General features: G+C 41.4%; 1 protein-coding gene across 1 annotated transcript in view; it reads right to left on the bottom strand.

Moving 5' to 3' along the window:
* The window catches only part of Rnf19a (ring finger protein 19A, RBR E3 ubiquitin protein ligase), a 39280-nt gene extending 28466 nt beyond the window's left edge, over positions 1–10814 (bottom strand). The window contains exon 1 of the mRNA NM_001130560.1: positions 10660–10814. The gene's annotated coding sequence lies outside the window, so the exon portion shown is untranslated. The remainder of the gene's footprint in view (positions 1–10659) is intronic.
* Positions 10815–12132: the final 1318 nt, after the last annotated feature.

The raw sequence follows: 12132 nt of genomic DNA on the forward strand, positions 1-12132 counted from the left end.
GCTCCTACTGGAGAGCTAGCTCAGCAATTAAAAACACTGGCTACTCTTGCTGAGGACCCATGTCCTATCCCCAGCATCTACATAGCATTCATAATTGTCCATGTAACTCATTTCCTAGGGAGCTGATGCCCCCCTTTGACCTCTGCAAGCACAGGCACAATACACCCAAACACATAAAATAAAAATAGTTAAATCTTTAAGGAGGAAGAGGAGAAGAAAAAAAGGCTATTCTCAGTTAACTAAATTAAAGGGTGTACTTAGAAAGTCAGTGATTGGGTTAAAAATGAAAATCCAATGAAGATTAAGCTACTGCCATCCCTTAGGCAAAAGCACAAAGGTAGTTGGTCCACTGCACTCAAAGGAATAAACACCAAATTTTTCTCTCCTCTAGATCCAACATCCAATATCCCACACTAGGCCCTCAAATTTGACTAAACTCAACTAAAAGTCAACAAACAAGAGGACAACAAAGGCAATTCTTAGAGGTTCACCTCCTGAATCACAAAGAAGGGTGAATGAAAACTGGACCTGGGGCTGGAGCAATGGCTCAGCAGTTAAGGACACTTGCTGCTCTTGCAGAGGACCTAAGTTCAGTACCCAGGATCCAAATGAGAGATAGCTTGTGATAACTCCAGTTCCAGGGATCTGTTTTCTGACCTCTACAGGTTGAAAGTACACACATTGTGATGTGGTACACATGTGGTGTCAAAAAACACTCACATACATAAAATAACTAAAATAAATGGGGAGGGGGGGCTGGCGTTAAGATCTCTGTATTATGCAGTTCTGCCTGTCCTGGAACTATGTAGACCAGACTGACCTTGAACTCAGAGATTCACCAGCCTCTGCCTCCAGGGTGCTGGATTAAAGGCAAGCACCACCATGAGGGGCCTGCAATGTTTAAAACAATTCCTGGAGGGTATGGCGAAGGTGGCAAACCAAAATAAATACCCAGCATCAGAAGAGAACATGGGAGCCAAGACCTCAACCATTTTAGTGATAACAATACTCTAGGAGGAGTCTGTGATCTCAATTACAAATACAGACACATCAATCACTCCAAACAAAAGTTACAAGGATAATGTGAAAACAACCTCTAATAATGTATCTAATGAAACCGAGCATTAGCTGAGGTGAAATGTAAGATAAGCTGTGTCTGTCTCACTGGTACCTTACACAATGTGTAACTTATAGAAAATTGTATTTGCTAAATAAATGCTTTAGGTTTGCAAGTGTGATGTGTTATTAAATGAGTGTTTTTACATGTAAAATTTTAAACCATAAAAACAATATTTTTTACTCTACAAGTACTATAGGATACAATAAAATGTTAATTATGTAAACTATCAACACAACAGAATTTCAAGAATTACAGATTAAAAGTATCCTATTGATAAACATCTCCTAATCGTGTACCTAAATGACTTATAATTCATTAGAGGTAACTTTGGAAATGAGGAAGGCTAGATTTTTTTAAAAAATGTCTGCAGACCAGGGATAGGGAGACAGCTGTTAGTGAGTTCATTCCCCACAAACCTAATTTTAAAAAAGAATGGTATGCTATTGAGTTCATTCCCCCAAACACACACACAAATATATATCCAAACAAAAAGTTTACAGATTAATACTTCAAGAAAAAATTCCTGATGGTGGACTTTCCCTTATAATATGAAAACCAAGTTTATGTGTGTGAGTGTGCGCGCGCACATATTCTCTAAGAACTCAGATCATCTAGCCCTTCAGACAGCAGAACTTCAGTCAAGCCGTGAGCCTTCTAAGCATACAGAGTCTGGATAACAGCTGCTAAAACTTGTTTTCTTAAGTCTAACCATTTTTTTTTCTAATTTTCCTACCCTTCCCCACACCTTTAAAACAAATTCATTACCCCTATTCAGCAGGAAGAAGTTGCAGAGAGTCATCATCCCAATTCCTTGGGTTTGGGTGTCTGGTTATGGTTATTTTATAAATTATAGATAGGCTGTCATTTTAAGGGATAATTTGGAAATGGTCATAATTTTTAACAAGGAGGAAATAATATGGGATGGATTACTAAATTTATTCTTAAACAAAGCATTGTATAGCCATAATCTTACATTGATATTAATCTTTTATAATCTATTTTATCTTTTGATGCAAAATTGAAGTTATAATTTCTTACATTGGTACTGAATTTATATATTGATACAGGTTTAAAGTTTTCACTGGTACAAATTTTTATATTGATATAAAATTTGAAATTAATTTAGTACTCTTAGATAGGCAATGTGCCTGTGCAACTAATTTAAGAATACAAGGCTTAGACCCAGTCCTTCTAATAGCTGCTATTACAAACTGTTTACAATGATTAAGTAATGCAAATTAAGGGCCAGCTAGTAAACTCATAGTCATATTAGATTCTGATTTAATTATAATAAGGCGATTTCATTATTATTCAATTAGAAATAACTAAGAGTAGTCAAGGTTTAACAGTTCAGATATACCTTATATAGTCTTCAAAAGCATCAAAAATCCATAGACTATGGCATTTAAAAATCAAGAAAGATTTTAATAAGAAACATGTCGGCTCCTGCGTTACCCCCTCTATGGTTCAAAGAAGACATTGAGCATCATAGCCTCCATATGCAGTTGCTCCAGTTGTGGCAAGAGAGCTGCTGGGCAAGAATTGCCCTAATTCATCTATAGACAAAAATTACTGTCCAGGAAAGGACACAAAATGGTGGGATAGTCAACAGCTTGGGTCTGACAAGACAGAGTAAGCTAGTCCTTTGCAGTTCCTGATTCACTTAAGGTCTGTCAAATGGCTCTGGACCAGAAGACTGAAGACAGATGATACTCCAACATTTTGAGGAATAGGCAACTGTCCGGGTAGTTAGGCATCTCTGAAAATTATTTAATTTTATATATATACTTTTATACACACACATATATATGTGTGCTTGTATATATGTGTGTGTGTATGTGTGCGTGTGTGTGTATATACATACACACACATGAACACACACTGTCATGTCAAGTATCTTTTTTAAAAATTATATTCAATTGTACAGCAATTTTTCAATGAGGAAATTTTACAATTCACATCTTTGTTTTTATGACCTTTGGTTTTTGCCCATTTAAAAAAGGCTTACCCATTTCAAGACTATACTTTTAAAATTCACAGACTGGTGATAGCTAAGTGAGCAAGGTACTTGCCACCAAGGCTGACACACTCAGCTTAATCCCTGGAACCTACATAGTAGAAGGAGAGAACGTCTACTTATGAGCAATGGCACAGCACCTACTTATAATTAAACAAACATAATTTAATGAATTTTGGGGGAGGGAGAGGATTAAGGTCTCACTGTGTAGTCCTAGCTAGATAGAACAGGCTGGCCTCAAAGTGGCCAATAGCTATGTTCATTTGTGTAGCCCCCACCCCCATTCATTAACTTGGCAAGCTTTTATTATTCTACCTTCAATTTTATCACCTTTTTATTTTGCTACCTTCTATCTGCTGTAATTTCCATCCTGTATGTGTGTACGTAAATATGCAACATTTTAGTGAGTGCCCGTAGAGTCCCTAAAAGGATGTTAAATCCCCTGGACCTAGAGTTCCAGTCAGCTGTGAACAGTCTGATGTGAGTGCTGGGTTCCAAATTCAGATCCTTTAGAAGAACAGCAAGCACCCCTGACCCCAGAGTCATCTCTCCAGTCTGAAATGGCTTTTCTCACCAGTATAGCCAGTCATTTGGAAATTTGGACTACATTGTTTAAATACATAAATTTCTTGAAAGTAAATATATGTTTTCAGTCTTCTTACATTTATATAGCTAAGACAGGCCTATCTCTAGTGATCTATTATTAAAACTAGAACAAATACCTTCACAACATTACTTATAAATATGGGAGAAAGGGGACAAATCATTAGCATAGACAAGCATCCACTTTTAAAAAATCCACTCCAAATTTGAGAAGTACAATTTTCCAAGGCCATATACATACCTTCTACACCTAAGATACTTTCTATGATTCCCAGAAACAGAAACTACAAAATCAGCTTAAGTTACCCCCACATGCCAAAGCCTCCCAAAAAAGGTAGGTCTTGAACAACTTCACCTACTACATTTACCTATATAAGCCCAGTTCTTTCCTAGAAAGTAGAGCAGAATGTAATTTTAATCATATCCATTATAAATAATAGTCATTACTGATGAATTAGAAAACAGTATACTGCTATAAAAGGTAATATTCATGGGGCTGGGGATTTAGCTCAGTGGTAGAGTGCTTACCTAGGAAGCGCAAGGCCCTGGGTTCGGTCCCCAGCTCCGAAAAAAAGAACCAAAAAAAAAAAAAAAAAAAAAAAAAAAGGTAATATTCATTCAGTTGGGGGGGAATGATTAAAAACATTCTGGCTAGCGAATTCCAGTCTCTTTTACATATTAATAGGGAGAAAGTAGATACTTAACTATTGACTCCTAAGGGGCATTAACCTAAAGAATATCTGAAAAGCAGCCACTAAGGTAGGGGATAGTTAAAAAGGTCTAAAACTGTGGAACCACTTCACAACAACTATTTTGGTGGAAATATGCCTTCTAGAGCTGGAAGTGAGGGTTAAGGCAAGCCTAGAAATGGAACTTGGGAGTATTATTAGGGTGATGTGTCAAATCATAACCATGGGTGGAAATCACCAAGGCAGTAAATAGAGAAAGGTGGGAAATTAGGCATGTGGCATTCCAACATTAAGGTACAGGAAAAGTGACAGGAAAATCTCTTAGTAATGACACTTTAAAGAGGCAGAGCCTGTTAGCTTATCTTTATCAGTTGATTCATCCAGTTGATTCATCGCGCGCCCCCCTCCCCCCCGCCAAGTATGAAGGACACCTTAAAAATGAAGAGCAAAAAGGGAACAAACTGGGAAAAGAGGGAAGAAATGACAGGTGCAAAAGTAACAGAACATATAAGATATAATCTATTTCCTGTTGAGGCTGGAGGGTATTAACACACTTCCCAACGGGTCTAAAAAAGGATTAGGATGTAACTATCTAGTACCTTATAATCATAGTACATGACAGAAAGGGACAATAAGCACAAACCTTTGGGTTATTGAAGATTTTTGATTATATATTTGATTATATATTAGTGAGCGATGTCAAATCACCACACACTAGTGGTGTTTAAAGCAACAGGTATTTACTTTCTAAATTCTGAGATCAGAGGTGGGGCTGTGTTCCCTCCTATACTCTTGAGGAGATTCTGGTCTGTCCCCCCTCTAGCTCTGGGTTTGGTTGTATCACTCCAATCGAAGTCTCCTGGTCACCGCCTCCTCCCATGTCTTCTATAATTTTCTGTTTTCACCTTAAAAGGACATCTACCTCTGGATTTTGTGGTACCCTGGACCTTGTTTTAATGGATTCCAACAGATGGGGGAGCAGGCCTTAGAGGTGGTAGCAGGACACTTCATTTCCAATGATCTTGCTGGGATTTCTTCTGTTCTTTACCAAGCTAGGCATAGTAGGACAAGGTGCTATCAATGAAAGAGCTCCTCTGCAGAGCCCTGTCTTAGTAGCCAGTGCTGCACATGCCTAATTAGTTTACACTGATTCACTGTCATAAAGGGCTGTACACTCTCCATCTGACAGGCTACAGGCGGGGAAAAGGAAAGAGGCACAGAATAAAGCAGAACAGAGAGGCCTGGTACCTTTCAATCCAACTCAAAATCCTGCTACAGCAGTGCCAACTCTGTATATGGCTTCAAAAGGTTTTTTGTTTTTGTTTTTTTAAAAAGAAACCTACCAAGGTGACAATAAAAAGACAAAGAAATCTCTGCACGAAGGAACATGCCATACAAAATGCTCTTAGAGCCGCACTCCACTGTGGGGTGAGAGGATGAAAGCAGCCTGTTAATCATACTGGAGTGACATAGGGCGTGGACTAAATAAAATTTATTACAAAAATTAGTTTCACTTTATTTCTTCAACTGGAAAATCTTAACTCACAATTGTGGCTCCCAGTATATTCCATAAATAGCTGCCTTGTGCTGAGAATGTGGCTCAGCTGGTAGAGTGCTTTCCTAGCATGCACAAGGCCCAGAGTCTGAACCCCAGCACCACATAATCAGAGTTTATAATCCCATAACTTAAGAGAAGGAGAAGGATCAGGACATGCCCGCCTGGGCTATGTGCAATGAGAGAGGAGAGAAAAGAGAAGGGCAGAAGAGAATGGAGAGAGAAAAGCACCCGAGAGCACGTCTCACACGGTAGATATTTTATTCACTTGGCAAATACATATTCAATACTAAAATTACTTCACTGTGCACCACACCAAGATTATTCTAAGTGCTCTAAGTGCTAAGATCTTTGCATGAAGAAAGAGAAGAACCGTGCCACCACAGAGCTTACATTACCTACTATACATTCTCATGTGTGGCCATGCATAAAAATAGTAATATAAAACTTGCAATGTAGTAATATAGTAATATAATAATTACAAATGATAAGGTTTCATTTAGAAATTATCAAATGTAAGTCTGTAATTCCAGAGTAATGACAACTTGCCTTGTGATACAGTAAGTTTTAGTACAGAATACTTATCCAGAATGCTTTGTTTTTGCTTTTTTGGTTTTGTTTTAGAGAAAGGATCTCATTACGTAGCTCGACTGGCCTGAACTCTGTATGGAGACTACGCTGGCCTAGAGCTCGGAGATATAGTTACCTCTGCCCCCTGCCACCATTACCAGTTTTCTAATAACCTGCCCTGGCTTCTTGGTCCTCCCTAACTAACTTGCTCCTTCCTTATGATTCAATTTTAGAAGTCCAAGTGGCAACATGCTAGCTACTCACAACACAAGAGCTACTTCACTCTTAGGGGACACTGGAGAGGGGTGGAATATCAAGAGACAACTTCGGCTTTGTAAAGACACAGGTCTAAAGTTTCTTTTGGGCTTAAACAAAAGTAGTTTCTGTCCCAAACTATGCTTCAAAAGTCAATGCACAAACTTATCTTTTAAGCTAAAACAGCTCACTAATTCTCTCCTACTGAAACCTTCAGACAACAAAACCCTTCTAAATAAATCTTCTAAAACAAATCAACAGGGCTAATTAATAACTACTGTAACTCCAGTTCTAAGAACATCTGACGCCCCCTTCTGGACTCCACAGAAACTGCACACGTCCTACACAGACTTACATACAGGCAAAAATAACCACACACATGAAAACACACAAAAAAAAATTCTTCAGATATTACAATGAAAGCAATATAGTAATATGTATTTTAAAGGCACTCATATTTAAAATGTGTTTTCCCCACTCTCATATATCAAGTATGACATATGACAACTCTATAGAAACAATGAAGTTTCCAAGTCTTAAACACCTAAAATTATTTCAATGCCTTTTTGGTTGAAGTCTGCCACCATCTGAAATACAGATGTGCTAGGCAATGAATATTCTCCTTCACTCTTTAGCTGCACAGGTGCGCTCACTTATGTTTCAACGTTATGCACCTTCCATCATTTAACAAAGAATTGGCACAGTGACTTAAAAAGAAAGGAAAATTATTCCTAGTTGGAGGGGGAGAACTGCCTAGGTAAAGAAAATTCAGTTATTCATAACTAATCTAATTAATATTTGCCAGATAGGAGTCAAGCAGTCTCTTAGCCAGAGTGCTCCCTATATGAGCATGAGCCTTTTAAGACTGGCTATTTGTTCTGAAGAACTAGCCAGACAAATGGAATCAATGTTCTATGCAATCAAATATTACTTTAGAAATTCAACTTTGGCTGTTAGCCCAGGATGCCCAAGGACTTTTGTTTTGTTTTGTTTTTTAGCTAAACCTCAACTATAAAAATCAATAAAAGAGTGTAAGCTTAGTCATTAAGAACTGGCCTGCATTTGACAACTGTCACCTACAGTACCATCTGGAAGACAAGGAACAATCCTCTAAAATTTTCTGTTTTCTGAGTATGGAAGATATAAATGAGTAACTATGACATAAAGGTACCCAAATTTATCACAAGCTTACTCCAAGCCAAGCACTCGACTCGGGACGTTTACAAGTGATCACAATTATTTTGTCTTCTCCATTTCTCAACCTTCAGTGCCCTCCAGATGATGGTGATGACTGATGATTGGTGTTACTGTTGCTGCTTGCCATGGGGTCTAACTAAATTGCTCAGTTAGCTTCTAACAATGTTCCCACCTGGATCCTAGAGTAACTAACTACATTACAAGCAGATACTAACAAAGAGATGGGAGGCAAGTGATTAGAGAATATGTTTATGAGGTGGTATGGGCTGACTAAAAACTAAATGATTTCTGAGCTATATCTAAGAGTTTAGGAAAACCCAAGGCTTGTCATACAAATATACAAGATCCTTTTCAAAAGACAAAAAAGAAGAAAAAATAAAGGTAAAAAGCTTAAAGCTTGTCTCAAGCAAAGAGGGCGGAGGTAGTAGGATACTTGCCTAGCTTATGTAAGGCCCTATCCTCAGGACTAGCCTCATATACACCCACACAAACACCTGCCTAAAATTATGCACACATCTACATCCCATTAAAGTACAGTGGTGTCTCCAAGCCTAGCAAAGGGGAATAGGCCTTTAATACTATCAGGGGCAAGAACCTAGTGAGTTCAAAGCCAGCGTTGTATACATAGCAAGATCAAGACCAACCAACCAAGTTACATGGTGAAACCCTTTCTCCAAAAAAAAAAAAAAAAAAAAAAAAGGGGGCTGAGGATTTAGCTCAGTGGTAGAGCGCTTACCTAGGAAGGGCAAGGCCCTGGGTTCGGTCCCCAGCTCCGAAAAAAAAGAACCAAAAAAAAAAAAAAAAAGTGGTGGGGGCGGGGGCACGGCAATGACTCCTGAGTACATTATACTCACAACAACAGCAAAAGTACTGTTTGGACGCAGTGTTCAAACATGGCAAGTCAAGACCATTTACTTTCTACCTGGTGCTTAAGTATCGTTAAAAACACTTAAATAGAAAATAATATGGTACTATCATTTTGCCAGATTAAAAAAGGTACAGAAAATTCAACACATTGCCACAAATATTCAAAATTAAATTCTAACATTTGCTAGGCAACAGTATAATGAACAATTCTTTATAATTTTAATGTTCGACTGAGGCATCTCCAAGACGAGACGCCTCATGCAGCTATTTCAGTAAGGCACAGGCTTGTTTCAACTTCTAAAATAATCCTGCAATTTAAAAAAAATTAACCCTATGGGGTTCTAGAATGAGAATCGATAAAATATTAGAAAAAGTACACTCAGGTTAGCTGCCATATGCATTCTTCCTCAGAAAGACACCTTCCAATGACATTAAAATTTTCCATGGTCACATGAAATTTAAGGTTACACTGTATACAGTATTTTTTTTTAAAGGCTTGCTTTTGTTTTGCATAATTTGGTTTGTAAGTCTCAAGACTTAATACCAAATTTTTGTCCATAAAATTGTATGTACCAAGTAAAGAACATTTGAAAGTAAGGACATCGCCATTTTCTAATTATTTACATTTTGATTCAATACAGACATTTCCGTGTTAAATAAGCTTAAGCAGGCAAATATGGAAATGACTAGAATTACAAACAGAAGCAGTAGGATGTGCACAGAGACCGGTTTACAGCAAAACCGGAAAGGGAAAAAAAGACAAGTATATCGTCACACTACATACAATGAAAAGGGTCAAGAAATCCAGGTTAAAATAAGAAATAATCAAAGACTAGACTGACAGGTACACACATACCAAAGTAGAATGAGGAAGATCAAAATATTTTGAAGGCACCAAACAAGGGAAGGACAGCTTTCATGCCTCCCGTTTGCCTTTCTAGCCAACCACTAGGTTTGAAAATTGCAGCGGCATTTAAAGGCCGTCCTTTCTAACATTACCAACATTCTGCGACATTCTCAACAGTAAACCCTACACAAAGTAAAGCACCGTCGTGTATTTCTATCTCCAAGGGCGCCAACGAACAAAAATTAAACCTTTCTTTCTCCCATACATAGGCTTCACCATCCTCTTCCCTCTTTTAAGCTGCCCTTGTCTCAGGATTAATGAACCCTAAACCACTTCTTCCCATTAATGGAAATGGAAAAAGAGAAGAGAGCAACAGCAGAGTGGAATCCCAGATCGAAGGGAAAACTGGCAATTCAAAGTGGTGGCCTCACTCCGGGTGAGGGCAGGGAACACCCCGGAGGTGGAGTCCCGGAAGACCCCCGTTCACTCGTTCATCCCCAGGCCACACGGCTTTCCCCGCCGGTGCCAGAGCGTGTGCGCGATCTCCGATCGCAAAGGAGGCGGTCATCTCCCCGCCGCCCTCCCGGGCCCCAGGCGGCAGGCATCGGGGGCGAAGTCCGCGGCGCCCAGTGTGCGGCGAGGCCCAGAAAGAGTCCCGTTAGAGCCGATTTCACCCGTCAGGAATGCGCTCCGCCCCCGCCGCCTCCCTACGGCGGCCGCCCTCCGGTCTAGTCCGCTCCGCTTCCCCGGAACGCTCGGGGCAGCGCCGCGGACAGCCACAACGCGGTCGGAGCCGCAGGCCCGGCCCCCCACGTCCCGATCCACACCCCGGAGACGGCCGCGCCGTTGTCCCAGCCCAAGTAAGAGGCCTGAGCGGCGCCTCGAATCCCCATCCGTAGGGGAGCCGCCCGGCCCCTGCGGCTCCGGCGCCCGCCGTACCTCAGCTCCTCAGGGCGGCGGCGGCGCAGGGCGGCCGGTGAGCAGGCCCATCCCGCGGAGGCAAAACGCGGAGGAAGAACGGAGGACGGCTCTTCAGCACCGCCGCGGAACCTTCTCAGCTAGGGAGAGAGCTGCCGGTGGAACGGTTGCGGGCGGCCGCTTTCCCGAACTCCCCTCAGTGACTCCAGCCGGACGGTCGCAGCCGGGAACCAACACAGCAACTGCCATTCTCCCCCGCCCTCGCCCTCAAGCCCCGCCCCCTCCACCCCCTCCTGCCCCACCCGGCGTGGCCCCGCCCAGCGCGCCTTGCGTCTTGGCGTCACGCCCCGCCCCGTCCCCACCTCCTCGGCCGGCCGCGGTTACCTCTGGGACGCGGTAGTAGTTCCTTGGCTTGGGCACGTTCCCCTCGCGCTGCGCGCTCTCGCCGCCGTCCCTCCCGCGGGCTGCGACTCACTCTGAGTGCGCCGGGCCGTTGGGCGGGAGACACCCTTCTTGTAACCCCGACCCGGTCTCCGTGAGGTAACCAAAGGGGACGGCGGGAGCCGCGCCCCAGATGGAGCGCGTCCTGGAATCGAGGACCCTGTCTCGGCTTTTCGCAGCCTGTTTTCACCTCTTTGTTTCTCACTGTTCACCTGCTTGAGTGGCGCCCTCCTGAGAGCAGAGCCAAAGTGTGGAGGCCGGGTTCTGCTACTCTCAGACTCTCGGTCCCCAAAGAAATATCTCCGCCCTTGTCAATGTCTGATATAGTCAGTTACTTTGCCCGTGTGCTCCATTCTCTTCCAGCTTTTGATCCAGTCGGACACCCTTTGAACTTTTCACCTACACAAGACTTGGTATAGACTAGTTGAATAAACAGATTCTTTTCCTTTCCGAATCACATCCTCTCCTAGTTTATTTCTCTTGAAGACTTAGATCATTTCCTTAGAACACTGAGAAATGAATGTGATGGGTGCCAAAATGTCCATCCACCATCTGTTTCTTAAGCTAAATATATCACTCGATCCTTATTTTAGTGTGTCTAAACTAGAAACTAGCCAAGGAGCCATATCTTTTCAAACCCCACTTGGCCTCTTTGGTAACCCAGTAAATTTCCCAATTAGAAACAGGGTAGGTGGTTTAGTACTAAGTGTCTCTGACCACACATCTTAAAGGGAGTAATTGTGGATAGGATTTTCATTTATTGGAAGTTGAGAGCCATTATGTGCATACCTTTAAATGCTACCCAACGGCTGTCAGTACCCGATAATCTACAGGACACTTTAAGCCTATGGATAGTGCAAGAATAACTTTGCAGTATAGATGGGTTAATGGCTGCTGGTAAGGGGTTTTGAGTAAAGAATTTTGGAGAATAACAACGGTCCTGGACTCTGTCTAGTTGTCATAATTCTGGGAAATTAATTTTTTTCTGTCTTCCTAGAGATTGGAAGGGTCTGCTGTTACTAGTCCAATATGCATCTTCTGAGGAAGAGATAT

Source organism: Rattus norvegicus, chromosome 7 (assembly GCF_021556685.1).
Source record: "Rattus norvegicus strain SHRSP/BbbUtx chromosome 7, alternate assembly SHRSP_T2T, whole genome shotgun sequence".
Classification (NCBI taxonomy): Eukaryota; Metazoa; Chordata; class Mammalia; order Rodentia; family Muridae; genus Rattus; species Rattus norvegicus.